At 45.2% G+C, this 27,182-nt stretch overlaps 1 pseudogene; it reads left to right on the top strand.

Annotated features, from left to right (window-relative positions):
• Nucleotides 1-8,421: 8,421 nt before the first annotated feature.
• LOC114698591 lies at nucleotides 8,422-8,594 on the top strand (annotated as a pseudogene).
• The last annotated feature ends 18,588 nt before the right edge of the window (nucleotides 8,595-27,182 follow it).

The following is a 27,182-nucleotide window of genomic DNA, read 5'->3' as shown; positions in this document are numbered from 1 at the left end:
TTTGATGGGGTCGATGGAAGGAAGTGCAGAGAGCATTACTGCTTGAATTCAAGAATGTAGAGCCGTAATGGTTTGAAAGCAGCCTGGAGCCCTAGGGGAGTATTGCTAAGCACCCTCCCTGGTAAACATGACTTGAGACTTCTCAGCCTCTGCTCAGGAGACTAGGGAGTCCCAGTGTGTGTCAAGGGGAGAAGGCCTTCCTTCCCATTGGAAAGCGGAGAAAGCTTTACATGGAGTGGTTGCCAGAGTCTTTTTAGCATAGAAGATAATTACCCTCAAACCTGAAGAGCAGGCAATAGACCTCCCTGCTTGGCTGCGAGCTAAGCCTTTGTCCTGAGGCTGAATGGCTGTCTTTGTTAACAAAACACTGCCTTCAGCTGATACCATTCTCCTGTCCTCCTCTGCCTGATAACCTTCCTTGACCCCAGCTATCGGTAACTCTGCAGTCTTGTTCGGCTCAATCTTCTGAATCTACACAGTTTCTTTCTTCCACCCCAACCTTCAGATTCCTCTCAGAAATGTTGCCTACCAATGGCAAAGCCGGTCCATCCTCCCAAGGGAGACTAAGGTATGTTCTATTGTCTGGAAACATATCAATTACACAGAAAAGCCCGGAGAGCCAAAAGCTGTGATAGACTGACTGTAAGGAAACATCGAAATTCATGATCGGTCCTGGAGAAGTAACCTGAATGTCCAGTAGCTGATTTTCGGCATGGGCTGTCCCACAGCGCCATTGTGATCAGAGGCTCCTGGGTCCATCACGCGGTCACATAACGATGAGTTAGGGGACAGGTGAGCGGAAGGAATGCGAGCCATTGTTCTAGTTTATTTCTTTAAAGCTGTGCCCTCATCCTCTACCTTCTGAGTTAAAGAAAAACAGCCCTAACTGCTGTGCAACGTGTCTGTTGATTAGTTACCTCCTTCCCTGACTGTCTTCCCTCCTTTCAGGGTTCTAGCAGGTGGAGAAAGCCAGAGTGACAATCTAGGGAGGCAGACTTTAGGGAAAGCCTCTGACTTTAAACAAATGGCGGTTGCTTTCCTACTGGTTGGGGAGTCTGGTGTGAGACACCTGTTTAGTGAATTTACCCAGCCTTATCTTTTGGACATCTGGGGCTCATTCCAATGAAAGTTAGATTCAATCAAAGAAGTGTTTATTTATTTATTTATTTTTTTTTTAAAAAAAACACACCTATTGTGTATAACATCATAAGAAATGTGGGGGTTGGGGATTTAGCTCAGTGGTAGAGTGCTTGCCTAGGGTTCGGTCCTCAGCTCTGAAAAAAAAAAAGACAAAATAACAAAAAAGAAATGTGTGTGTAGAAGCACTTTTAATAGAATGAATAGCATTCCCCAAAGAGATCAGGGTCTAATCCCTAGAACCTGGATGTTGTCTTACTTAGAATAAGACCTTTGGAGATGTTATTAAATTAATGATTTTAAAATGAGATCACTCCGGATTATCTGAGTAGATCTCAGGTACAATTACATGTATCCTTATGATGGGAGACAGAGGATGAGTTCACACACGGTGGAGTACACAGAATAGGATAAGAAAGTATCAGAACTATTGAAGATGCTCACTTCCCAAGCTCACAGCAGTGGGGGCCAGAAGCCAAGGATTTCCAGTAGACACCAAAAGCTGGAAGATAAAAGGGATGAGTCATAGTTAACTTCTGTTGTCATCTGTGGGGCATTTTCTTGTTTGCTGATGTAGGCGGGCTCAGCCTACCGAGGGCAGTGTCGATCACAGGCCGGTGGTCCTGAAATCATAAGCTGCATTCCTCTATGGTCTCTTCTTCAGTTCCTGCCTTGAGTTCTTGCCCTGACTTCCCTCCATGACAGAGATGTGGTGTGGAAGTGTAAGCCAAGTAAACCCTTTCCTCCAAGTTGCTTTTCACCCATATTTTATCACAGCAACAGAAACCAAACTAAGCCAGGATAGATTCTGGAATCCTCCTTAGAACTTCCGGAGGGAGTGAATCCTGGCTGACAACTTGATTTTTCCCGGTGCTACAAATTTCATGCATTTGGCTTCTTGAACTGCAAGAATAAATTACTACTGCTTCATGTCACCAAATATATGGTCATTTGTTATCTCAGCCATGGGAAAGTCATACATCTTATAACAGTTGGGGGGGGGCTGTCTTAGTCAGTGTTCTATTGCTGTGAAGAGACACCATGACCACAGCTCTTCTAAAGGAAAGCGATTAATTGAGGTTGGCTTACACGTCAGCGGTTTAGTCCATCGCTATCTCACCAGGAAGTGGGATAGCTTGCAGAGGGGTAGGGGGCTGGAGAGGTAGCTGAGAGGTCTACACCAGATCCACAGTCAGCAAGAAGGGAGACACTGGGCCTGGCTTAAGCTCTTGAAACCTCAAAGCCTATCCCCTGTGACATGCTTTCTCCAACAAGGCAACATGTTCTAAGCCTTTCAAATAGTGTCACTCCCTATGAGTCTATGGGGGTGCATTTTCATTCAAACCATCCCAAAAACTCTCAGGAGAAGAGATGGAAACAGCTGTGCCAACTTGCACACACACACACACACACACACACACACACACACACAGAGAGAGAGAGAGAGAGAGAGAGAGAGAGAGGAGAAATAAATACTATAGAGTAAAATCTGCATTGTCACACCACACCAGTACTTAATGCTATAGATGTCTCATCTTATTCATGCGGAATGGCTTGTGGTCATTCAATGACTCTCAGTAAGTAGGCACTCCCAAATAGGCCCACCTTTCATATGACGCCATCTATCATAGGCCCTGCCCTGGACCAAGCAGAACCTAAGGTCAACATGGATAAGAGTTTCGTTGGGGTTCTGGGAAGGACACTGTTCTCTGAGATTTTGTCAGGGCTGGAGCTTTGTCAGGAGTAAGCAAAAAAGGAACAAAGCTTGCTTCTGCTTTGAAGACCCAAGCTGGACAAAGTGCAAGTCCAATGGCAAGAGTCTCATTGGTTTGCTGGCCTTGGGTGGAACTGGAGGTGTTTCAGCAAAGGAGAAGCAAGGCGAACTCCTGGGGAACAACCTGGAAGCCCAGGAGTCCTACTTCATGCTGGTGGGCAGAAAACTTCAGGTGGTAGGTAGCTCTTTGGTTAACATCACACACACACACACACACACACACACACACACACACACACACACACACACACACTGCCCTGTCGAGTATCACCTATAGGATGACAGACACGTATGGAGATCTGTGGGTAGACATTCCCAAAAGGTCAAGGATATGTACATCTCCCTCTGACCACCTCCAGCTCCTCCTATATGACCTGTCATTGCCATTAGTCATAAAATCTTTGGATTTGAGGATTTAGGGCAAGAACTTTATGCAATATATTTTCTGCTCTGATACTAAAAAAGGCAAGATACCCATTCATAACCTGAGTGGTCATGGTACTTACCAAGCAGTCCCAGATGGAGGCAGCTGCCAGCATAAGCCTTATCTCAAGTGACAGCTTATGTCCTGTTACCCTCCAGTCTTGAGAACCATGTGAGCCTGTCCCCTCGACCAGTATGCTATATATCATGCCCCTTCTGACCATGACTTCGTAGCCTAAATTAACCTCCTTGTGATTTAGAGGTGATAGGTCTGAGTTTCATTATAGATATAGACTTCCATGCTCTCCTCCACTGAGGCATGGGGATTCACTTGGAAGGGTGTTATAATTACTATGCAGATTGCTCTCCTATCATTTGATTGAAACTTCAGGAAAAAAGAAGGTCATTAATGTAACTTCTTCCTCAATTTCTCATTTTAGGAAATCTGGAAGCAAAGCCACACATGATTCAGTCCAGTGAGCCACTCTCAAGAGAAAGTAACCATACAGCCCAGAGGCACTGAAATGGATTGTGACTGCCAAGCCAGAGGGACTCTCAAAGGACCGTTTCTCCTAGAAATAAGTTTGCCAAGTGGATCTGGATTCATAGCTGCCACTCAACATCTGCGTTTCGGAACCTGGTTTTGGTGACTTTGCCTGCTCTATCACTCACCCAAGGCTGTAGAATAAGCCTGTTTCCAGCTCATGGCTGGGGCTGCAGGTGGGCATGGGATGGTGATATCATGCACCATTCTAGAGCGTTCTTCAGAGAGGGAGCTCCAAGGTACAAATTACCCAATGCACTGCCCATGTCACTGCTGTGCCCCCTCCTCTGCCCCCCCATCCCCATTCGGCATTAGCTGTCATCAGTAAAGCAGGCATGTTGATGGCAGGCGGCTCTGACAGGTCAAAATCCCCTGGCTTCCAGCTTCCAGTGAGTAACCCAGAGTGGACACAGCACGGTGATTTCATTCATTCTTCTTGCTCAGCCAGCACACCAAGTGGTGTGTACAGAGGCTACGGAAGAAGCAAAAGAGTGTGAAGTCATAAGGAAGCTAAATATTCAGCAAGAACAGCCTGAATAAGCCGGAGGACATTGCTGTGACTGGATTTCTCATAACTACCTAATAAAGAAAAATGGTCTAGTCCGGGCCTAGCGGTTCACACCTTTCCAGTGCTTGGGAGGCAGAGGCAGGTGGATCTCTTGTGAGTCCAAGGCTAACCGGGCCTACATAGTGAGTTCCAGGCCAGCCAGGGCTACAAAGTGAGACCTTAGCTCAAAAACAAACAAACAAACAAACAAACAATTTTTGAAAAATAAGTAGGTTAACTGATGTACGTGGATATGAAAATGCTTCAAAATTTATTAAATAAAGGCTGGAAGTGTGGCTCAGTAGTATGGCCCCTGTCTAGCATGCAAGAGACCCTGTGTTCAGTCTCCAGCACTGAATAAACAGACAGATGTTAAGTGAAAAAAGGAAGACGCCCAAGTATGTAGAACCAGGACTGGTGATATATATCAGTGGTAGACTGGGTAAGGCCCAGGCTTTGGGTCAGAGTGCTTCTGAAACTTTAAAAAGTATGCACAATAGAAATTTACTTTAGATTAAATATAAAATTATTTGTAAATACATACTTGCTATTAATATAAATACTGTCTATAAATGTTATGCTATCCTTTCAGCCTATCCTATTCTACAGTGATTGTTTTGGGGGAGAAAACGCTTGTGTCAACTTGATACAAGCTGAAGTCGTCTCAGAGAAGGGAACCTCAGTTGAGAAAATGCCTCCATAAGATCAGACTGTAGGCAAGCCTGTAGGGCATTTAAGGAAATTGATGGCAGAGAGCCCAGCCCATTATGGGTGGGGTCATCCCTGGGCTGGTCATCCTGGGTTATGTAAGAAAGCAGGCTAAGCAAGCCATGGAGAGCAAGCCAGTAAAAAGCACTCCTCCATGGCCTCTGCATCAGCTCCTGCCCTGTTTGAATTCCTGTTCCTTCAATGATGAATAGTTGTGGTAATATTGTGTCCCCAATATATTGTGCACCCTAATAAACTTATCTGGGGTCAGAGAACAGAACAGCCACTAGACAGACATAGAGGCCAGAAAATGGTGGCACACACGCCTTCAATCCTAGCATTCAGGAGGCAGAAATCTGTCTGGATCTCTGTGAGTTCAAAGCCACACTGGAAACAGCCAGGCATGGTGACACACGCCTTTAATCCCAGGAAGTGATGGCAGGAAGCAGAAAGGTATATAAGGCATGAGGACCAGGAACTAGAGGCTTTTAAGGCTCGTTAAACTTTTAGACTTTTAGCAGCAGTTCAGCTGAGATCCATTGAGATGAGGACACAGAGGCTTCCAGTTTGAGGAAACAGTATCAGCTGAGAAGTTGACAAGGTGAGGTTGAATGTGGCTTGTTCTGTTTCTCTGATCTTCCAGCGTTCACCCCAATAACTGGCTTTGGGTTTGTTTTTATTAATAAGACCTTCCAACAATTGGTGCTACAAATAGTGAAATGGAAGTATAAGCCAATTAAACCCTTTCCTAACCCCATGTTAGTTTTTATTCATGGTGTTTCATCACAGCAATAGAAATCTTAACTAAGATACATTCCTTCCTATGTATTCTTAAAACTAGTACATAATGTTCTGAATTTTGTTTTCATAACATTTCCCTAAACTCCCCACATCTCAGAGGATCTTCCCAGGCTCTAACCTTTGACCGCAGGGCCACTTCTCAGAGTTGTACAGGCTGTGTCCTGAGCACCAGAAACCAGCCCACTGACCAAGTGGGGTCTGACACCCTGCTCAAAGCATAATCGCCTACCTGCAAGCCCTGCCCCAGGGCTGCGGCCATCCAGAGGTGCCTTGCTGTCTTATACCCAGAAAGCAGCTGGAAGGGTCGGCAGCTGCCCAGCTTGTCTTCCGTCTTTCACTGCCAGCCACGCCCTTTGCACCACACTTTGGTTTTGTTCTTGCTCTTTCCCCAACATTTCCAGAAAAGCCCTCACACCCAGCTCCCCAGTGAGGATCAGATTCCAGGCCAGTTACTGCCCTGCCCTGCCCAGGCTTGAAACCCAAGCAAGTTCTCCCGAGTTATCAGATATGTCTGTGAAGCCAGCAGACATCTTCATGTTGCCCCAACTTCTGCATATTGCACATGCCAATATTGACCATGTGTTGTCTGTGGACAGGCAGTTCTCAATTGCCCACTCAAATGGCAGTGAGCATTGGCACACAAAATTCAAAACAGCAGATGATCATGAAAGATGGCTCTGGATAGCTGTCCTTGGAATGCGGTTGGTGATTCCTGTTAATATAGATTTCTTCCACCACAGATTCACTTGAATGAAAATTGGCTTGGAGTCTGCATCTCCTGTCTACTCAATATAGTAAGATGGGCACATGGTGGGGAGACTCCACCTGGGATTAAATCAACGGGAGAAGGGAGATTTGTTCTTGACAATCTGTATGATGGAGGGTGGGGGCTGGGTTTGTTACTTCAGAAACATGCTTAGGTTTCTCTTTTAACAGAGACACTTTTCTGCAAAACCCGAATTCAGCCTAAGGCTTTTTTCACACTGTTTTCTTATCTGTAAAAAAGCATGTGTGTGTGTAGTGTGTGTGTGTGTGTGTGTGTGTGTATAAGAGAGACAGAGAGAAGAGAGGGAGATGTTTATACAAAGTACCCAAAGTTTCTTATTTTAGGGGTAGCTACCGACACACTGGCCCAATATTCAAAGGGAAACAACACCAATACTTAATATTAGTAATTAGCACTATCATGAAATTAATATTGTTACAACCTCAAGCATAAAACAAAACCCTGTTTTAACGTTTTCCTAAGGTCTGGTTTATTTTTCTTTGTGTATATCTTCTTCTCTGGGTGTGTGCATGTTCACCTCTGCAGAGAGAGATGTCTCATCCCCTGGACCTAAAGTTACAGGCAGTTGTGAATCCCCCAACCAGGGTGCCAGGAATGCCAGTCAGTCGTGTGCCAGAGCAAGGAGCACTCTCTACAGCTAAGCCGTCTCGCCAGCCTCCACTTCACATTCTGATTGTTGATTTACCAGCTCAGGCTACCGGGAGAAAGGGTTTCATTGTTTCGGATGTAGCTTTATTTTATTTCAGATTATGTGCATGAGGGGGCGCGTGTGAAAGAATGGAGGTGCCTACGGAGGTGAGAGGCTTCTGATCCCCTGGAGCTGGAGGTAGGTCAGTTTTGAGGCCCCCCGATGTGGGTGCGGGGATCTAAACTCCCAATCCTCTGCAAGTGCTTGCTCTTAACTGTTCAACCATCACGCCAGCTCTGGCTTATTCTGTTTGATTGCAAGTGCTGAGGACTGAGCCCAAGGTCCTGCACATGCCAGAGAAGCACTTTATAGCTGCATCACCAGCCCTGAGAACTGGGCTTTGTGATAGTGTGTGTGTGTGTCTGTATTTTATTGTCACAACTAATATAGAATCCTGGTGCATTTGATCTGAGTAATTGTATCAGTCAGAGCTTAATAAACTACACATATATAATTTATTAAGTCAACTTGCATTAAAATAGTGACAACAGTTGTCTTGCAGCTGAGAGGCTGAGAACCCAGTCCTTGTGGTTGGATGCCTCAGCAGTCAGAGTAGTCTCAGAGTGGCAGGCCCACAAGGCTGAGGCTCTGGGCAGAGCCAATCTGGTGCCCCAAACCTGGAAGGTTGTGGAGAGCCACTTGTCCTTAGTGCCCGGAGGAAGCTGGGAACACTGGGTTTGTTATCAGTGAAGGAATCTGCAGCTGCAGCAGCAGCAACAGCAGGGTAAATCAGCTCTGCACCTAAAGGGAAAGCCAAGCCAACAAAAGACACAAAAGGCAATAATCTCCTTCTGCCAGCCGGCCTTTCAGGCTGGGCTGTTACCAGGCGCTGCTGTCCACAGTCAGGGTTGGTTTTCCCACATCAATTAATGAAGTCAGGACAATTCTTCAGGTGAGAGTCAAGACTCAGGAGATTCTAATTTGTGGCAAAATTGACATTAAAACCAACCGTCACAAACCACCCCTTGTCTACTTGACACACAAACGTTTCACGTTAAAAACCATAACATGCATCGCTTCTCGCTCGGCCTTTTGATCTGTTATCAGCTTAATATCTGATACGTCTTCTATCTGAGGACAATATATTACATGGATTTTTGGAACTAGGAGTTGGAATAGGAGTTTGCTCCGTCCACTCCACGCATCGACCTAGTATTGCAGTACCTCCAGAACTGTGCATCAGAAAACAACAACAACAACAACAAAAAACCATAACATGCAGGCATCCATACTTACACGTAAATGAATAAAATAATCTTAGAAATCATAACCTTGTCCTCTAAGTTTAATGTTTCCAGTTCAAAAGATGCCCCCATCTTTAAAATTCCCAATACTTTAAAAATCTCGCCGGGCGGTGGTGGCGCACGCCTCTAATCCCAGCACTCGGGAGGCAGAGGCAGGTGAGTTCGAGGCCCACCTGGGCTACCAAGTGAGTCCCAGGAAAGGCGCAAAGCTACACAGAGAAACCCTGTCTTGAAAAATCAAAAAAAAAAAAAAAAAAAAAAAACCTCAAATCTCTTAGCTGTAATCTCCTATGGACATCAAAAACATGCCACATACTTCCTTGCTCCAAAAGGGAAGAGCCAGGTGTGATGGCTGCTCCTGGTTGTCAACTTGACTACATCTGGGACTAAACCCAACAATGGAGGGCACACCTGTGAGGAAGTTTTTGCTTCATTTCAAGTGGGACAGCCCACTTCTGCTCTGGATCTTTGAGTGTGGGAAGACACACACCTGGAATCTGGGCCACACCTATATGAGGACTTGGAAGAAGGAAGCTTTTGCTCTCTGCCTGCCTTCCCTCGCCTTGCCAGAACATCCATTCCTTCACTGGCAGTAGAGCTTCAGGATTTCAGCATATACTGAAGACCGGCTGAGACATCTAGCCTCATGGACTAAGCCACTACTGAATTCTTGGTCTCCAGAACATGAGGAACTATATTAAAGGGTAGCAGCATTAGGAAGGTTGAGAACCACTGCTCCAGATAATAGAAAACCCTGATTTTCTATATAAAACCCTAATACACCAGGGCATAAAATAAATCACACTTAAGCAAAAATAAAGTCCCTCCATGTAAAAAGCTCAATGTTAAGGACTGGTCAGGCAGAGGCAAGTGGATCTCTTTGAGTTTGAGACCAGTCTGGTCTACATAGCAAGTTCCAGGCCAGTCAAAGCTGCAGGGTGAGACCCTGCCACAAAACAAACAAAAGCATCTCATTGTCGACTTTCTGAGACTTATCATCTTCTGGAAGCAAAAGAGCTCGGTGAGTCCCACCTCCCCGGCTCTGCCATCCTGGTCATGCACAGCTCGTCTTGTAGGTCAAGCCAGCTCCACCCTCATGCGCTGCTGTCCTTGGCAGATAACAAATGGTTTCCATGGCTCCAATGTCCTGTGGTCTTCACAGCAGCTGAGGTTGCACTTTCACCGATGGCCTCATCCCGCCTTTCATTGGGGTCTCCAACCCTGCACACAGTGTGAACCTTCGGCTACTCCAACCCTGCACACAGTGTGAACCTTCAGCTACTCCAACCCTGCATGCACACAGTGTGAACCTTCTGTAGATGTAACCAACCATCTTATTAAATAAGAAACACAGAACCAATGTAAAGAAGAAAGCTCAGAGCTAAAATCTTACCCTTCCTCCTGCGGTGGTCCTACCTCTCCGAAAGAGACCTACTTCCTGTGTTTTGTCTTTATATAGTCTTTCTGTTCTGGAAACCCAAACACATGACTGCGCCTGTCTTAGAGACTCAGGTCTCATGTCTCCAATGCTGGCTGTATCCTTGAACACACAGAGATGCACCAAGTGCATTAACCACCACCACGCTCTTGCTATGCTCTAATAGCTCTGACAGGCAATGTACAAATAAAATACCACCATAACCTTCAGCTACTCCAACCTGTGGCTACTCCAACCCTGCATGCACACAGTGTGAACCTTCGCTACTCCAACCCTGCATGCACACAGTGTGAACCTTCGGCTACTCTCATGACTCCTGCGTGTGTTCAAAACCAGTACCGTGCGGGAGACTCTTGCATATTTGCCAAATTCTACTGTGAGTTTGATGTCCACACACACTCGACCCCCTGGACCACCGCTTCTGGGCGCTGCCCTTGAGGAAGCACTTCTCAGAAGAGTTTGCTTCAGTCAAGCTCGTCTCTTATTAATCTCAGCTGAGTCTTCAGCCCCAGCTAATCAGCAACAGATCTTACTTCCAAGGATTCTTAATTGAAAATACATCACATGAACGCCCCTGATAGAGTTTTTGAGGGAATTCTCAAATGTCACAAGCCAGGCCTCCATCACGAGCATTTCCCTCAATCACCTTCCAAGTCCCCACAGAATAGCTCTTTAACCTCCAAACACTCGGTAGCTTTTCCAGATCCAAGTTCCAAATATATCCACAATTCTCCCCCAAACAACGTAGCCATGTTTATCACAGCAACAGCCATGCTCTCTGGGACCTTGCACATTTACACAACAATACTCCTTGAAGGACAAGCGTTAGTTCACATATCCAGGAGTGGACTTATCCCTGTCACCCCCTCCTCTAAGAAGTAAAGCATAGATTGTTAGGCTCTAGATCATTGGAGCGCAGGAGGGAAGTGATTTTTGTTCTCTATTTTAATTCTCATGCAGCCTCTACCATCCCCACATCTAGATCTGCAGCTTGCTTGTGGTAGGGTTTGGAGTGGCCCCCCACAGTCAGTCGGGACAGGACACACCCAGGCACCAAATTCTCAGCGCAAAGGAGATTACTGCAGAAGGGCAAACCGGGCAGAGGTGGGGGGCTGCCTCTGGATAGGGCAAAGGCAGGCAATAAGCAGCCACAGCAGCAGCAGATATTTCTTGCAGGAGTGGGTTTTTAAGGAGAAAAAGCCGGGGGAGGGGCGCGGTCTGTGGCAGGGTGAGTTGGTAAATCCTGATTGGACCTGTTAGCCAAATAATGAGTTTTGATTGTTGGACTTTGGCGTTTTGTTGCAAGATTGAGTCAGTGGCCTAATGAGGAAATAGACCTTGGGAGCTAGCTTTAGGAATGTAATCTAACAGTTTTTAGCAAGAGAGAAAGGGTAAAGGGCAAAACCTGTGGGCACCGTGTTTGCCGTGCTCGGGCCTGTCAGAGAGCCCTTCACCGGTGACCCCAGAGTTCCCGGCTAAGGAAGGGAACAGAGGCCATCAGACGTGTAACTCAGAAGGCTGCGTGTGGCTCCTGAGATAGGTTTGCCAGGATGGAAACGACAGTCTGAGTGGATGTCTTTCCTGTTTTGATACTGTAATTTTGGCTGTCAGAGTGTAGGAGTTTTAGCGAGAGCTTTAAATCCGATAGAGAAGGAATCGGGAGGCACCCACGCTAGCACGGAATAAGAAAGACAATAATTTATCAAGAAACAGACGCTTCCCCATCCTTTACTGCAAAGGTGCTGGACTAAACAGTGATGGCAGCCCCAGGTGCTAACAGTGGCGCCATGCAGAGGCAGCCGGAGTGGTTTTTATGAACAGATGAGGCTGGCTTTGAACCAGCCTATTGACTCATACTTCAGGAAAGGAGCAGATGAATCAGAGTTGGCTGGCTTCAATGTTGGGGCCGGCCACTGCTGAGCTATGTGATGGACAGGAGGCCCTCTTCTTTACCTACAAAACAGAGCTTATAAAAGTGCCATCTAATAAGCTGATTAAGTAGAAGGCAGGTTATGAATATGCAAATGACGTGGCTAGGGAGTATCACATAATATGTGTTCAATAAAAGTTTGTCTTTCATTCTGATTAAGTGTTTGAAAATAGTTTATGATGTTTAAAAATTATTTTATTTTTTATTTTTATTTGTGTGTGTGTGTGTTGTGTGTGTGTGTGTGTGTGTACACATGTGTATGCGTGTGTTCCTGTGATGGAACTCAGGTCATTAAGCTTGGCATCAAGTGCCTTTACTCATGAGCTGTCTCACTGACCCACAGTTTACCTCCTTAACCAGGCCAATCCTCTTAAAATACTTTCCAACAAATTCTCTCTTCACAGACTAAGCAAATTCTGATCAAGGCCCAATGAAATCATCATAAATTCCATGTCTTTGGGGTGCCTAAATAAATGATGTATCACCTGTGTTAATGATGTTTCTTCTCCATCTTGACAGATAATTGCAAAAGGATGTAGCTTAAACAAAATGTAAGGTTTGTAATGCCCAAGTGGAACTTTATCTGAGGTGTGATGGTAGCTAGAAAATGGCCTGCAAAAATAGCTCTGTCCTCACATCACATCCCTTGTTCCTAGGGGAGCCTTCAAGTGGTCCTGACAGACAGGCCTGCCCTCCTGCGGACCCAGGATTCTATTCTGCTTCACACATCCCCAACACAACTGCCAGCTGAGTTCTAATTGCAGAATCTTCATTACCAGGGATGATTGAAACTATAAAAAGAACCCAGCTGAATTTTTCCACATCCTGCTGGGTGAGCATAGGGCTGGCTCTCCGGTCCCTGTCCTCCTTATCCCAACAACTGTGTGTGTGTGTGTGTGTGTGTGTGTGTGTGTGTGTGTGTGTGTGTGTCCCTGGCTTCAGCAGGAACCACTAAGCAATTGATAGATGTCGTCTCCTCTCTCCTGCAAACCTCCCTCCCCAGGAGGTGAACTGGAGACCATGACAAATACCTCTGCCCTTCTTGGTTCATTTTTTAACCTCCTCACCTATCCCCAAAGTCACCTACAAGTGACAGTAGAAAGATAGACCTTTCCTCTAGCCTCCCAGGCCTTTGGGACAACTATCAGAAGCCATCTGCAAAGGAGCCTTTTTCTGTTCCATCTTTCCCATCAGTGAGCAGTTCAAGCACCTGCTGAGCACTCGGTACTCAGTTAATTGCAGTAAAGGGGATTTCCAGAAGGCAAGGACACTGAGCAATTCCAAGCATAGCTGGAAAGGCAAAGCAGCTCAGGACTGATCCTGGTTCTGCAGGTAAGAATGGGAGATGCCTGAACGTAAGAATCAAGGCAGGTGAGGTGGCACACACCTGTAATCTCAGCACTTGGGAGACCGAGGCAAGAGTATGAGAGGCCAGCCTGGGCTACATAATGAGCCCTATCTAGAAAAGAATATATTAGTTTTATACAAAACGTAGGCAAAGCTTAAAAAAAAAAAACCAAAACAACAACAACAATAAAAACTACGTTGAGGGGGAACCATGTTTATACTTAGGAAGAAAAAGAAACATCTGGAATAATATGCATCCGTGGCATTAGGGAAGCCAGCCCAGAGGCTATGTAACAAATGATTGAGCATGTGCTTTCAGAAGACACAGGGATATACTGTCGCCTTAGATGTATGAAATTTTACCTGCCCTGGGCTGCTGTGGATGAACTAGGATAATTGCCAGTCAGCATGCTCAGCAGTGCCGGGCATGGGGGATACAAGTTACCCATAAATGTAATTGTTTCCGGTTGATACCATGTTAGAGGAGGAAAGGCATGGTGCGGAAGGAAGCCAAGCCCTGCACTGTCCCTGGTAGATGGAAGGTCTGGGGAGTCAGAGAAGGCCGTGGGCATTCTGGGTCAGATCTGAAACAAAGGGAGAGGTGGAAGGGGGCCTCTACCACTCTCCAGGAGAAAAGGCTTTACATAGAGTGACACACAGGCCGCATCAGAAGGGGACACATGGTGCCCCACCTCCCACCCCGGGAGTTCAGGCATCTCCCATATATTCTCCAACTCAAGCTCAGCCTCTTTTGTATCAATGCCCACAACCAGCTTGGCACATTCATTCCAACGCAATGCGTGAGTCTAGATGAACCATCTTTACCACGCAAAGCCCTCTGCCCATGGTTCACTCTGGGTGCTCTGCCGTCTGTGGCTTTGGAAACAAAGGCATGATGATTTGTACTTATTTGGGTTTGTTTTTGTTTGCTTGTTTGTGTTTTTATTTTAAATTTCTTCGACTCTCCCCAACAAGCAGAGATACAGACAGGAAAAAATCATCAACAGATAACCTTGTCAAGGCAAGCAGGGGTCAGGGTATTCCCAACCAACTTCAAAAGATAGAAGAATGGCCTAGGCTCTAAGTAATATTGCCTTAATGGCAATGGCAACTGACTGGATAGGAGAAAAAGAGTTCGGTGTAGAGATTGAGAGAATCAGCCATTGCTAATTTACCCCCAACTTTAAAAGGAGGTAAGCCTCGAGGGATAGTAAACTGAGGCCCAACTGAGATAAGTGCTCCAAAGGGCAGTTAGGGTTGGCAAGACACCAGTTCCCCTTCAGAGTACAGAATTGTTTTGCCCACAGAAAAGTGCTCTAACGGATCCTTCATTGCCTGCTCCAATCGTCACCAAGAGGCAGACAGGAAAATTGAACCCAGGCCAGTAGAGGGGCCTCAGATGAACACTGTGACTGATTCTAAAACCTGCTATGAGGGGTAAATGGACAAGACAGAAGCAAAGGCTCCTGCATGTCTTCCTATCTAATACGTAAAATGCCTTCACAGTATTGTAGTCCCTCCCGTGTCGGCGAGATCAAAATACCTGGCAGAAAACAGCTAAGGGAGGAACGGTTCGTTACGGCTCATTGTAGCAGCAAGATGCGGTTTATCATGGCAGGGAAGGTACACAGAGCGGTTCCAGGGGATGGGGGTGTGTAGGAACTCCTCTCAAAGTAGCCCTACCGAGAGGAAAAGCGTATGACAGGAAGGAGCCAGGGATAACAACACCCCCAAAGACCCGCCCCCGATGACCTACTTCCTCTAATAGGCCCTGCCTCCTACAGGGTCTGTAGCTGCCCTGTGGGTGTTCAAACCCCTGTGGGGGACTTGTAACATTCCAACATGGCATCCTCCAGACCCCCTAGGTCAGAGATCTGGGGACTCAACTTGTGAAGGCAGGATTGTGCTCTAAAGAGGCAGCCATCAGGACTGGTACACAGGCTCTGCTCCATCTCGTTCCAGCCCTCCAGTATCTGCACATTCTCCTGAAAGTCAGTGAAAACAACACAAATAAGTCAGCTTAGGTTTCTCCTCTCTGAAATTACAGAAAAAAAGAAAACCCGGTTAAACAAAGAAAGATAATCAACTTAATTACCCATATTAGAAAGGATAGATTCTAAAAATCAAATTAAGCATAGCACACACTATAAAAGAGATGGGAGGAGATGGTTAATGCTCAGTAAATACAATAAAAATTTAAAAGACCAAGTAAAAATAACAGCTTATTTAAAGAACATAGCTGAAGAGAGAAATTACAGAATGGGCACAAATTTGAATTTGTAAACAAACGATAAAGGCCAATATCTTCAAAGGCATCAGGAAGAAACAAAATGAAGAAAATAAGTAGAAAATTTAACCTCTATATAACAGAAGATTCAGGAGGGAAGGAGGAAGATACAGAAGAAGATATGGTGGGCTGTAACTCTGGATCCCCACGACTCATATGTGTCACAAGACACAGTCTGTCCCTGCACCCTGACACCAAACTCCATCAGTCACCTGATTCTGATTCATGGGAGAACAACAACTATACTGTGAGCAACAGTTGTGTGAAGTATGTGTGCCTGGGGCTGGAGAGATGGCTCAGCCATTAAGAGCACTCACTGGCTGATCTTCCAGAGAACCCGGTTCAATTCCTAGCACCCACAGGTTGGCTAACAACCATCTGTAAGTCCAGTTCCAGCGGATCTGATGCCCTCTTCTGGCTTTCTCAGGGACCAGGCATGCACATGGTGCACAGACATACATGCAGGCAAAAACACTCATACATATAAAATAAAATAAATTTAAAAAAAAGAAAGAAAGAAGGTACTTTTCTCCTTTCCCCCATTTTTATAGTTTTTAAATAAATTTAATTAAAATATAATTAGATCACTTCTTCCTTTCCTTTTCCCCCAACTCCTCCATGACCCCCACTCTCAAATTGATAGACTCTTTTTCTTTGATTATTATTGTTATACATACTAAGGTTTGATGTGAAATATTAGTTTAAGATATATTTGTTTATGCTGTAGAACATTTGTTTAATGATGCAAAGATATGTTGCATTCTTTTATGTTGCGTTTGCTTGACTCTGTGAAGCTGTATAAAACACTTGATTGGTCTAATAAAGAGCTAAACGGCCAACAGAGAGAAATAGGTGGGGCTGGCAGGCAAAGAGAATAAATAGAAAGAGAAATTGAGGTTCAAAAAGAGGCAAGGAGTGAGAAAAGGAGAAGGAAAGGAGGACACCAGGGGCCAGCCACACAGTCAGCCACAGTCACAGAATAAGAAGGAAAAAAAAAAGACATATAGAGTAAAGAAAGGTAAAAAGCCCAGAGGCAAAATGTAATTAAAGAGAAACAAGTTAATTTAAGTTAGAAACACAGGCTAGAAATAAGCCAAGCTAAGGCTGGGCATTCACAAGAAAGAATAAGTATCGGTGTATTTATTTGGGAGCTGAGTGGCAGGCCCCCAAATAATATAAATAATAATAATAATAATAATAATAATAATAATAATAATAATAATGTGTGCTTTTGGGATGCTGAGATGTGATAATGTGATTTACCTTAACCAGTCAGTAAATTTGACACCAGAATATATGAAGCAAACATGTTCGTAGTAAGCATTTGTGCTGAGTACTACTCTGACCGTGTGAAGCCTCGTCCAGCTTGCTTGAGGAAGAAAGGCCTTACAGGAAGAGAAATACTCTCCCTGTGCAGATGAGCCCAGCACCAGGACTCCCTTGAGCTGAAATGGCCGCTCAAAGTGTGCCTCTGTGAAGTTAGTCCAGCCACACAGCCAACACACACAATCATCAGCTGTTGTTCTTATTGATTTGGGGGAAATGCATGGAATGTGTTGCAATAGAGATGGGAGGCAACGTATGGACAAATAATAACCTAAAGTTCCCCTGAAATAAAAAATACTTTAGAAGGAAAGGCCCATACAATGCTAAAGAAATACAAGGATGAGAGAAATAGAGAAGAGAAGGAAAGACGAAAAGAATAACTTAGGGTATATAGTATAACACAATAGCTTCACACTTCAAAAGGCAATTCTAAAATCATACAGAAAATAATATCTTACCAAGTAATGCGAGTGTGACATCAGATTTCTCAGTCACGACACTGAAATGAAGAAGTCAGTGGTGCGTTGTTCCCAGAGTAGAATCTAAAGGATGTCTGAGTGAGAGCTCACATACCCCATTAAGTGTGAGGCTTCAGTGAAGCTGTCTGGAGGAAACAGGCTGTGGGTCCTTGGCAGACAAACACACTCCTAGAAATCCCCATGAGCAAGACTCCTGTTAAATCATCAACTCAGAAAGTGAAATACAACATAGAGGAAAACCTTCTCTGTTTTTAGCAGTCATACATAAGGCAGGAAAACCTCTGCCAATAGAAAAAAAAAAAGAGGCTGGGGTGGTGGCAATGAGAAGTTAGAAAGAAAAAAAAGTACAGAATAAAGTTACAAAGGAAAAAAACTACAGAATAAAGGGGGGAAATAAATAAAGCTCCTCTGTGGATTTCACACATACATAAAGAAGTAAGATAAGAAAATTAAGAGCCTAGATTGGGGGTTGGGGGAGCATTCCTCAGGCAAAATTAAGAAGGCATGAAAAGGGGAATTTGAGCAAACTTTGTTGTTGTCGGTTTCCTGGAGATCTCATTATGCAGCCCTGGCTGTCATGGAACTCAATATGTCGACCAGGCTGGCCTTGAACTCACAGAGATGCCTCTGCCTCCTGAGTGCTGGGATTAAAGGCGTGGGCCATTCCATCTGGCCTGAACAAACTATTATAAAGTATCAAGAAGTCTCTAGTTAAGAGCTAAGGACATGGATCAGTGAGTACAAGTGCATGCTGTGTGAGCATGAAGACCTGTGTTTGGGTTCCAAGCACCTACACAAAAATCTGGGCCAGGACTTGTGCACCTGTAACCCCAAGTTGTGGGGGACAGAGACAGGAGGATGATCACTGGGGTTTGCTGGCCACCACCCTAGCTCCAGAGCGAGGGACTCTGTCTCAAGAGAGTGATAGAGCAGATCACTGGACATCCTCCTCCAGCTCCTCTGTCTGCACAGATGTGCATACAACACACACACACACACACACACACACACACACAGAGCCTTCTACTTAAACACACATATACTCTTCAAGTAAAGTTTACTAACTTTCAAGGAATGAATAATAGCCATCATATCAAAGCTATTTTGGAAACATTTAAAGTACTGGTTGCTTCATAAAAATCCTTTTATGTTTAGATCAGGTTCCAAACTTGGAAGACTACAAGATAGTGTCCTCCATGTCAGCAAAAGGAAGCTGAAGAAAAATATAAATCAAGATACTACTTTCCATAGCAACAAAGAAATAAGGTATCTAACAACCTGGGGATCGGGCGAATTCGTAGAGGAAAGCTTAAAACCTTGTTAAAAGATATAAATGACTACAGACAAATGAAAAAATATATACCATGTTCTTGGATGCAGGGATTAAAAGTTATTACAAAGTTATTTCTTCTTCAGATTACTCTGATTGCAATAATACCTCAAGATCATATATATAAATTAGATGTGGTGGCACATACCTTTAATCCCAGCGCTCAGGAAACTGAAGCAGGCTGAACTTTGTTAGCTCTAGCCTGATCTACATAGTGAGTTCCAGGTTAGCCAGAGCTACCTAGTGATTCTGTCTCAAAACAAACAAACAAACATAATGAACATATATTAAATATATAATAAAGTTCCATATATAGTAAGGCAAATATTTAAGTAATGAGTAAATGGGGGAGGGAGGAGAAGAAAGGGGGCAGGACTCACTGTGTGGATACAAAGTTGCAATAATAACTATATTATTATGGTAGGAAAACAGATGGAAATGGCTTGGAGTCCCTGAAGACAGAGGACACCTCAGGTGACTGTCAGCTGTACAGCTGGTGAGGATTGTTATTATTATAAGGCTCGACGCTGTCTTGGTACAACAGCCACAGGAAGAGCAGCACAGGCGTGGCTAGGAGATGTATTCATTCAAAAAGCATGAGGAATTCCTGAGTGAGTGGACGGAGATGTCAGGGCCAGGGAAACCCTGGGCTGCATGATTGAGGATGAGGCTGATGAGGTCGTTTGGGGATAGACTGAGCAGGGCCTTTGTTTGGACCTAACCTTACAAAAGTGAGGTTGTAGAGGCATCACAGAGATTGAATCTAGAGAGAAAGAGGCCAGTCAGGCCGACTGATGAAACAGCCACCATATCTGCCGCAGTTCCCTGGCAGAGAATAAAGAGGGAGAGAATGAACTAAGACGACAAGGAATGGGGTACACAGAGGAAGACAGAGACAGAAGATGATAAAAACATTTCATCAGAATGACTTGGTGGTGGATGTGAGGGTGATCTGGCTTCAACCTCTGCCGTCCCATTGACCACCAGGGTGGGCTGGGCTGGACTGGTTGGCTCCCCCCCCCCCCCCCCCCCCCCCTCCTCCGCCGTCATGGCTCCATGTGTGTCCCTCCCGAAGCCACAACCTTCCAGAAGACAGGGGGCTCCATCTTCAGTCAACGGTATAAAAGTAGTTGTGCTCTCCACCTAGAACCGCCAAACAAGCCCTCAAGAGTGATTTGGTGGGGCTAAAGTGGGTAGAAAAGGAGGATTCAAGAAAACTTGGTTTCCTCCACTCTTTAGGAGTTAAGTGACAGCAATGGGCACGGAGATAGACCATTCCCAGAGCACTGTTTTGGACAGGTGTTAATCTAATTCTGGATGTACAAATTTGGTTGCTTCTGATCATGGTGTGTGTGTCAAATGAAATGAAGTTCTTGACCTGAACTTGGTTTGAGCCAAGAATATGGAATCATCAAGACTCTAGCCAGAGTTTAGGGAAGGCTTTGAAGGCATGGATACTTACTGGGCGTGAGTACGGGGGTGACTTTCAGGTAATGAACCTATGGTCCAAAGGCAGACTCCAGTCCTGTTTTTGAGAGGTACAAGGAGTGCTGGGGGAAAATGAGAACCCCTTTTGGCAACTGTCAGATCACATCTGCTTCCTGTGGCGTGGTTTCCTTACTGACTGACAATCAGAATACATAAATAAATGCGACACATCAAACAGACAAACCTACTCGCACAGATCTGCCTAAATATTTAGACACAGCCAGGCAGTGACAAAAATTATTAAGCAATTGAAATTCTGATCACTAAAGGTGAACAGAGAAAGAGAAGCAGATCTCGTTCGGACCCAGCTCATCAGCCCCGTGGTGAGCCTGTCACTTCTAGAATGAGAAATGAGTCATTTAGCGCTTGTGGAAGATTCTGTCTGGTGGATGGTGTGTCTCCGTCAGCCTTCCCTTCCCCTTCGTGCATTGTTCTCTCACACTGGACCATCATGAGGGTGGGTTGGGGGAGTGAGCGAAGTAAAGTGCTCGGGTGAGGTTAAGAGATTCTCAAGCCTGATAGTTAGCACTGGGCTGCAAAGTCCCAGAACGACTGGCTCCCTGCCTGTGAGACACAGCATTTCTGAACCTATTCTTGTCTACACAATATCAGTTCTGCCCGAGCTACCTCACAGTGAGCACGCAGGAGACCCAGTGTGTCAGCGGGGTGTGAGATGTGCTGTTGAGGGTTGCACACTTCCCCAGTGGGTCCCTCCAGAAGTGCGGCTTGCAAGGGAGATGAAGGTCAGAGTTTCTCTGGGCAGGACTCTGGCTCCCAGGGTCTGGTGTAGTGATTGTCTTTGAATCTGGCTTTGATTCTCCATCAGCTGCCAACAATGTGCTTTAAAAATACTGACATGTATGAAAAATCCATGGGTAAAAATGAATTATTGTCATTAAGACTCAATCCAGGGGCTGGAGAGATGGTTCAGCAGTTAAGAGCACTCGCTGCTCTTCCAGAAGACCTTAGTTTCAATTTCCAGCCCCCATGTGGTGGCTCACAAACACCTATAGCCCTAGTTCCAGGGGATCTGATTCCCTCTTCTGGCCTCTGTGGCACATAAGTGGTGCACAGACATGAACACAGACAAAATACCTATACATTTAATATAAAAAAAAAGAATTTTAAAGGAATAAGTTCATTGCCTTAGATGAATACTGGATAGAAATGAACATGTATCTGAGATGAGTTTGGGATTATCTGTGCGTTGCGAATTGGAGGTATGCTCTCTTGACCCTTATTAGAAGATGAGCTAATTGTACATGGATTTTCCTGACAGTAATTGTCACTTAGCTTTCTACTACTATTTGAAATGGCTTGCCCTCCTACAGCGCTCACAGACTTGGGCTGGTTACATCTGGGGACTGGGTGCCGAGTGAGGACTGCCGCCACCCTGCACCCCACCTGCTTTCATTATGATTCCCCCGTTCTGTAGCCCAGAAACTTGCTGAGAAGAGGCAAAGGCCCCAGCTGCTCCCCGTCATAGAGACACCATTCAGGAGACCCAAGTGCCTCTCCACTGAGAGCTTCTATGGGAGAACTCAATTCCTCGTAACGTTTCAACACGTTATCTCACAGCGTTAGACCAAGCCCCATCACAGAAGAGGGCGCAAGGGGGTGAGAAGCGGATCTGAAGGTTTCACTAATGACTTCGCTTTGGTGTGACTTAATAGGGTTCCCAGGCGCTCGCTCGAGACCTGAGCAATCTGCCGCGATCATCTGCCATGTCACAGGAACAGGTCGGCAGAGGAAAACCTTCAGGTCTGCTTTGAAAAAACAAAAGGCTCATCAATCCTGATCAGGTACGGGGACCACTACGGGCTCTAGAGCTCATGGATCACCATCTGTGTATGAGGGTATCTTAAGTTGCTCACCAGTCTCCCCCTTTCAGCAATTACACCCAACAAATGCCAGCCAGAAATGAAGAGAACATTTCATCTAAGGAAGCGCTCACATCTTTAATTATCTTGGCCTCTGTAGACTGCAGGGCTTTCAATCAGCCACTCTCCAGGCAGACACTTTTGAGTCAACCATTTTTTCCCCCAAGGTCTGTTCCTCCTCCCTCCTTGGGGATGCTTGTCTCTCCTCAAGTGTTGCTTTCTTTAATGCCACCATACCATCAAGCCAGGACACCCAGGAGGAAGCAATGTGGACAAGAGAGCTCGAATAGTGGTTCTTGTTTTTTAATTGACTAAATTTGTCCATTGACCATTTCATGCATGTGCATAGAGCACTGTTTCTCGGACCAAGGCCCCTTTTCTTTCTCTCTCTCTCTCTCTCTCTCTCTCTCTCTCTCTCTCTCTCTCTCTCTCTCTCTCCTCTCTCATCCCCTCCTTCTTGTGGTGATATATTATATATCCTAACAAAATGTGCCTGAAGATCAGAGAACAGAACAAGCCACTAGATTAAACATAGATGCCAGGCAGTGGTAGCACACGCCTTTAATCCTAGCACTCAGGAGGCAGAGATCCATCTGGATCTCTGTGAGTTCAAAGCCACCTTGGACTACATGAGACTGACTCAGTCTAGGAGAGAAAACAGAGCCAGGCAGTGGTGGCACACACCTCTAATCCCCATCACTTGAGATCTTATGCCTTTGCCTGGAAGCACACACACCTTTAATCCCAGCACTAAGAAGGAAGTGATGGCTGGGCGGAGAAAGGCATATAAGGCGTGAGGAGACAGGAACTAAAGGCTTTTTGGCTGAAGGAGCCTTTTTGGCTGAGCAAGCTCATTCAGCTTGAGGTCTATCGACTGAGGCTTTTCAGGCTGAGGAGTTGGTGAGGTAAGAGGTGGTGGCTATGGCTTGTTCTTTTGTCTCTCTGATCTTCCAGAATTCACCCCAATATTCTGGCTCTGGGTTTTTATTAAAAGGCCTATTAGAAATTCGTGCTACCCCTCCTCCCTACAGGTCCCTTTCTCCCATCCATGCCTTTCTATTTCGTTTTGTGACTCTGCTATAACCAGACTGTGTGTGGCCATTGGCTCAGGACTATCCACTGGAGCCTGCTGAGCGAACCACCGGGCACACAGCTGAGGGCAATGACTGTCCCTCTCGCCCCATATTCCATCAGTTGCCCAGAGTTCATTGGGGAGTGGGAAGGACCCTGGGCCCTTCCTAAGGAGGAAGTGCAGGCCGGGAGAGAATGCCACATGTAGTCTCTCGTGTGCACACTCTGGCTTTCAGTCTTTACCTTCATGTGTTTGATTCAAAGCAGCTGTTGAAGCCAGACAACCAGAAAAAGAGGATTGAGGGGAATGTCTTTAGGGAGGGGGTCAGTAGAATATAGGTAACATGGAAGTAAAGAGGGGAATATGGGATGGAAAGTCTCAAGCAGGGATAGAGGTGGAGGACAAGAAAAACAGGGGACAGGGACAGACTAAGCACCATGGGTGAAGAAAAGCCGTCTGGAGACCCATTGCTTCAGAATAGTGATTCTTCAAGTTGTATTCGAGATCTCAGCAGCCTGCATGGATCAGCATCTTCTGAAGGTGCTGAAGGGAAATTCCGGAATCCTTCATCTGTCCTCTTCTGGAGTAGGAGACAGAGCCAGGCAGGCACCTGGGAGAGCAAAGGGTCCCACCTCCCACTGTGTGTGTCACGGAGGGATGGAGTGAGGACAGCATCTGCTGGACGATGGGACAGCAGAGCTGGGTCTCCACTGTCAGACCTCACAAACTTCCAGATCCTGGTAGGAGCTCAGGTTGCTGTCTCAGATAGTTAAAGAACACAGAAATTGCCATATGACCCCAAACATGCTCCATCTAGCCTAGATATTCTCTTGAAAACTCCAGAGATGTATTTAAGGGAGTGTACTGTCCTAAAGAGACACAAACCCAGTCACAGAGGGTAAAGTCTCCATAATTTGGAAGAGCCATTCTGCAGTGTGGACTGAGGAGGAAATGTGGGGCTGGGAGGGGCAGTAAATTAATATCCGTGTCAAATCTATTTGTACATGGTCCTGTGACAGGTGCTTTCACAATGAGGACCTTTAAAGCTCTCGGCAACTAGATGAATTAGTTATTATTACTTCCCATTTTCTAAATGAGAAAACTGGGAATTCACAAGGCCAGGCACTGTGCCCAAGGCCACACCGCAAGTTAGAGGTGGAACTGAGCACGTTTTTTTTTTTTGCTCTTGGCCATTGCGTTCAATTAACTAATTGCTGAGTTATCTTGGTTCTGCCTCTTAGTCTTCAAATCACTCTCTTCGAGCTGCCTTATCTCCATGAGCCTAGGTCAGGCCTTCATCATTTTGTCTCAGCCACTGCAGTGACTACTGAGCTCTCCTCCCTATCTACCCTCCCACTACCCTTACTCTCCCCCTCCTAACCTGCCCCTATCCCATCACCCCATCCTCCACACTGGCCGTGTTTGGTACTTTCCACCTTATCAAGTTGTCTTGACAAAAGTCCTTTTTTTTTTTTTTTTTCTGAGGTCTCGATTATGAACATCACCTCTTCTGTGAAGCCTGTCCTGCCATCATGGGTGGTGTCCTCCTCATATACAAGTCCTTAGCAGTAGTTACATCACATCATAACTGGGTCTGGGTCTTTAAGAGTGTACTGTCACAGCAACTGAGATTTTTGCGAAGGGGGAACCAAGTCTCCATTCATTCATTTATCTCTTACACTTATACTGTCTTGCTCATAGTAGGCAGTCAGTAAGAACTTGTCCTGAATGAATGAATGAATGAATGAATGAATAGATGGATGGATGAACAGATAAATGAACGAGTGAAAAATTAAAACATATAGAATTAAAGAAATGAATAAATAAAACGTTAAATAATAGTTATCTTTGATGCAAGAATGACTTTAAACAAAGAATCCTTAATCATCACCAGAACGCTAGATTCTCTTGTAAACACAAAAGGAACAAGAAAAGTAATTACAGATTGTACGTGCTATGTGAATTTTAAATTTGAAAGAGAAAGTAATACTATTACCTTGAACTTGCAAAAAGTACACACAGCTATGACACGTCTTGTTTTGTGACACTTCGTAGTTTTCAGAAGGTGCTTGTAGACTGTTTCATTTGACCCCAACAAAAGGCAAGTGGGATAAGGTGGGGAAAGTGTTAGTGATCCTATTTTTCAGAAAAGAAAGTTAAGAATCAGAACCTTTGGTGGTGGTGGTGGTGGTGGTCGTCATCATCGATATTCCAACAGGGCCTCATGCAGCCTGGGCAGGCCTCAAGCTCTTTATGCAGCTGACAGTGACCTTGAACTTCTGGTCCTCTTGCCTCTAACAACTAAGTACTGGGATTACAGGCTTGTGCTACCATGCCCAGTGTTATGTCATGCTGGGATTGAACCCAAGGCTTCATGCACGTCAGGAAGCACTCTTCCAACCCAGCCTCAGTCCAGAACCCAAGTACTCTGAGTGTAGGAATCTGTGCTCTCCCCTAGATGACCTCTGCAGAAAGCTTTATGTTTGTTTGCTTTTGGTTTTTGAGACAGGGTTTCTCTGTGTAGTCCTGGCTGTCCTAGAACTCACTCTGTAGACCAGGCTGACCTCAAACTCATAGATTCACCTGTCTCTGCCTGTCGAGTGCTGGAATTAAAGGCATATGCCACCATGTCTGGCTTTGGTGCCAGATTTTGACCTCTCCAGGGACAGTGCAAACACATGATTTTCTACTCTGCCTCTCACAGACTTCTCACCCTTCCTGATAACCAACAGTGGGATCCCAGGCATCTCAAGACAGAAGGCAGACCAGTTCAGTCAGAGTCAGGCATCCATACACTTGTACCTTTCTCAATCTCCCTGGCAAGCACTTGACAGTAGGACACAGCCCCTCACCCCCACCCCCTGCAGACTCACCGTTCTGTTGGCTGTGGCCAGAGAGGGTGAGTGGGGAGATCACAGAACAAGCCAGAAGTAGAAAGAAAACAGAGAGGTCTGAGTTGGAATTGCAGCTTTGCCTACTTTCCCATAGAAGTCTCCCAGCGTCCTGAGTGACTTGTCAACACACCGTGAGTCGCTATAGTGCCTTTGTTGGAAATCTTTTGATGGCAGGCATAAGTGGTTGGCTCTGTTACAGCGTTTCCGCGGTTTGTTTCTCCTGATGTCTTCTGCCTGACAGTGTACTGTTACAGGAAGTCTTGAAGCCAGGGAAGTCTTGAATTCCTACAGATTACACCTTTAATCCCAGCACTCGAGAGGCAGAAGCAGGTGAATCTATGAGTTTGAGGTCAGCCTGGTCTACAGAGTGAGTTCTAGGACAGCCAGGACTACACAGAGAAACCCTGTCTCAAAAACCAAAAGCAAACAAACATAAAGCTTTCTTCAGAGGTCATCTAGGGGAGAGCACAGATTCTTACACTCAGAGTACTTGGGTTCTGGGTTTAACTCCTCCCACTTTGCTTTTTTTCAGAATGTCTGTAGAGGTCTATACTTTCTGCATATAAATATAAGTCTGTTTGTGAATTTCTACAAAAGACCTGGGCTGGTGGTGGTTTTAATTAGAGTTACTCTGATCAGTATAGAGAGAACTGACAGCTTTACAATATTGAAACATGTAATCCATACATATGATGCATTTACCCATTTATCGGGGTCTTTTAAGTTTCCCTTGACAATAGTTGAGCATAGAGATTTTGCTATTCTTTTATTACATTTACTTCTAATAATTATATGGTTTTGCTGTTATGAAAAAAATGCTGTGATAGGCTTAAATTTTTTTCCCTCCGTCTTTTCTTCTATCTAAATAGGATTCATACTTCAGAATCTCTACTTTCAAAAGCCCTTTGCAAAACCTTCTGAGGTAACCTAGTGGTTTTCTCATCATTATTTTATATTATTTTTCTTAAAAAAGGTTCCCATGTTGTAAACACTCTAGACCCCATAGAACTTAGACCCATCTTTTGTCTGACTGTGGTGTTCATGGTCTCTTCCTCCAG

Source organism: Peromyscus leucopus, chromosome 6 (assembly GCF_004664715.2).
Source record: "Peromyscus leucopus breed LL Stock chromosome 6, UCI_PerLeu_2.1, whole genome shotgun sequence".
Lineage (NCBI taxonomy): Eukaryota > Metazoa > Chordata > Mammalia > Rodentia > Cricetidae > Peromyscus > Peromyscus leucopus.
Note: the sequence above shows the minus strand (reverse complement) of the source record. Positions and strands in the feature narration are given on the sequence as shown.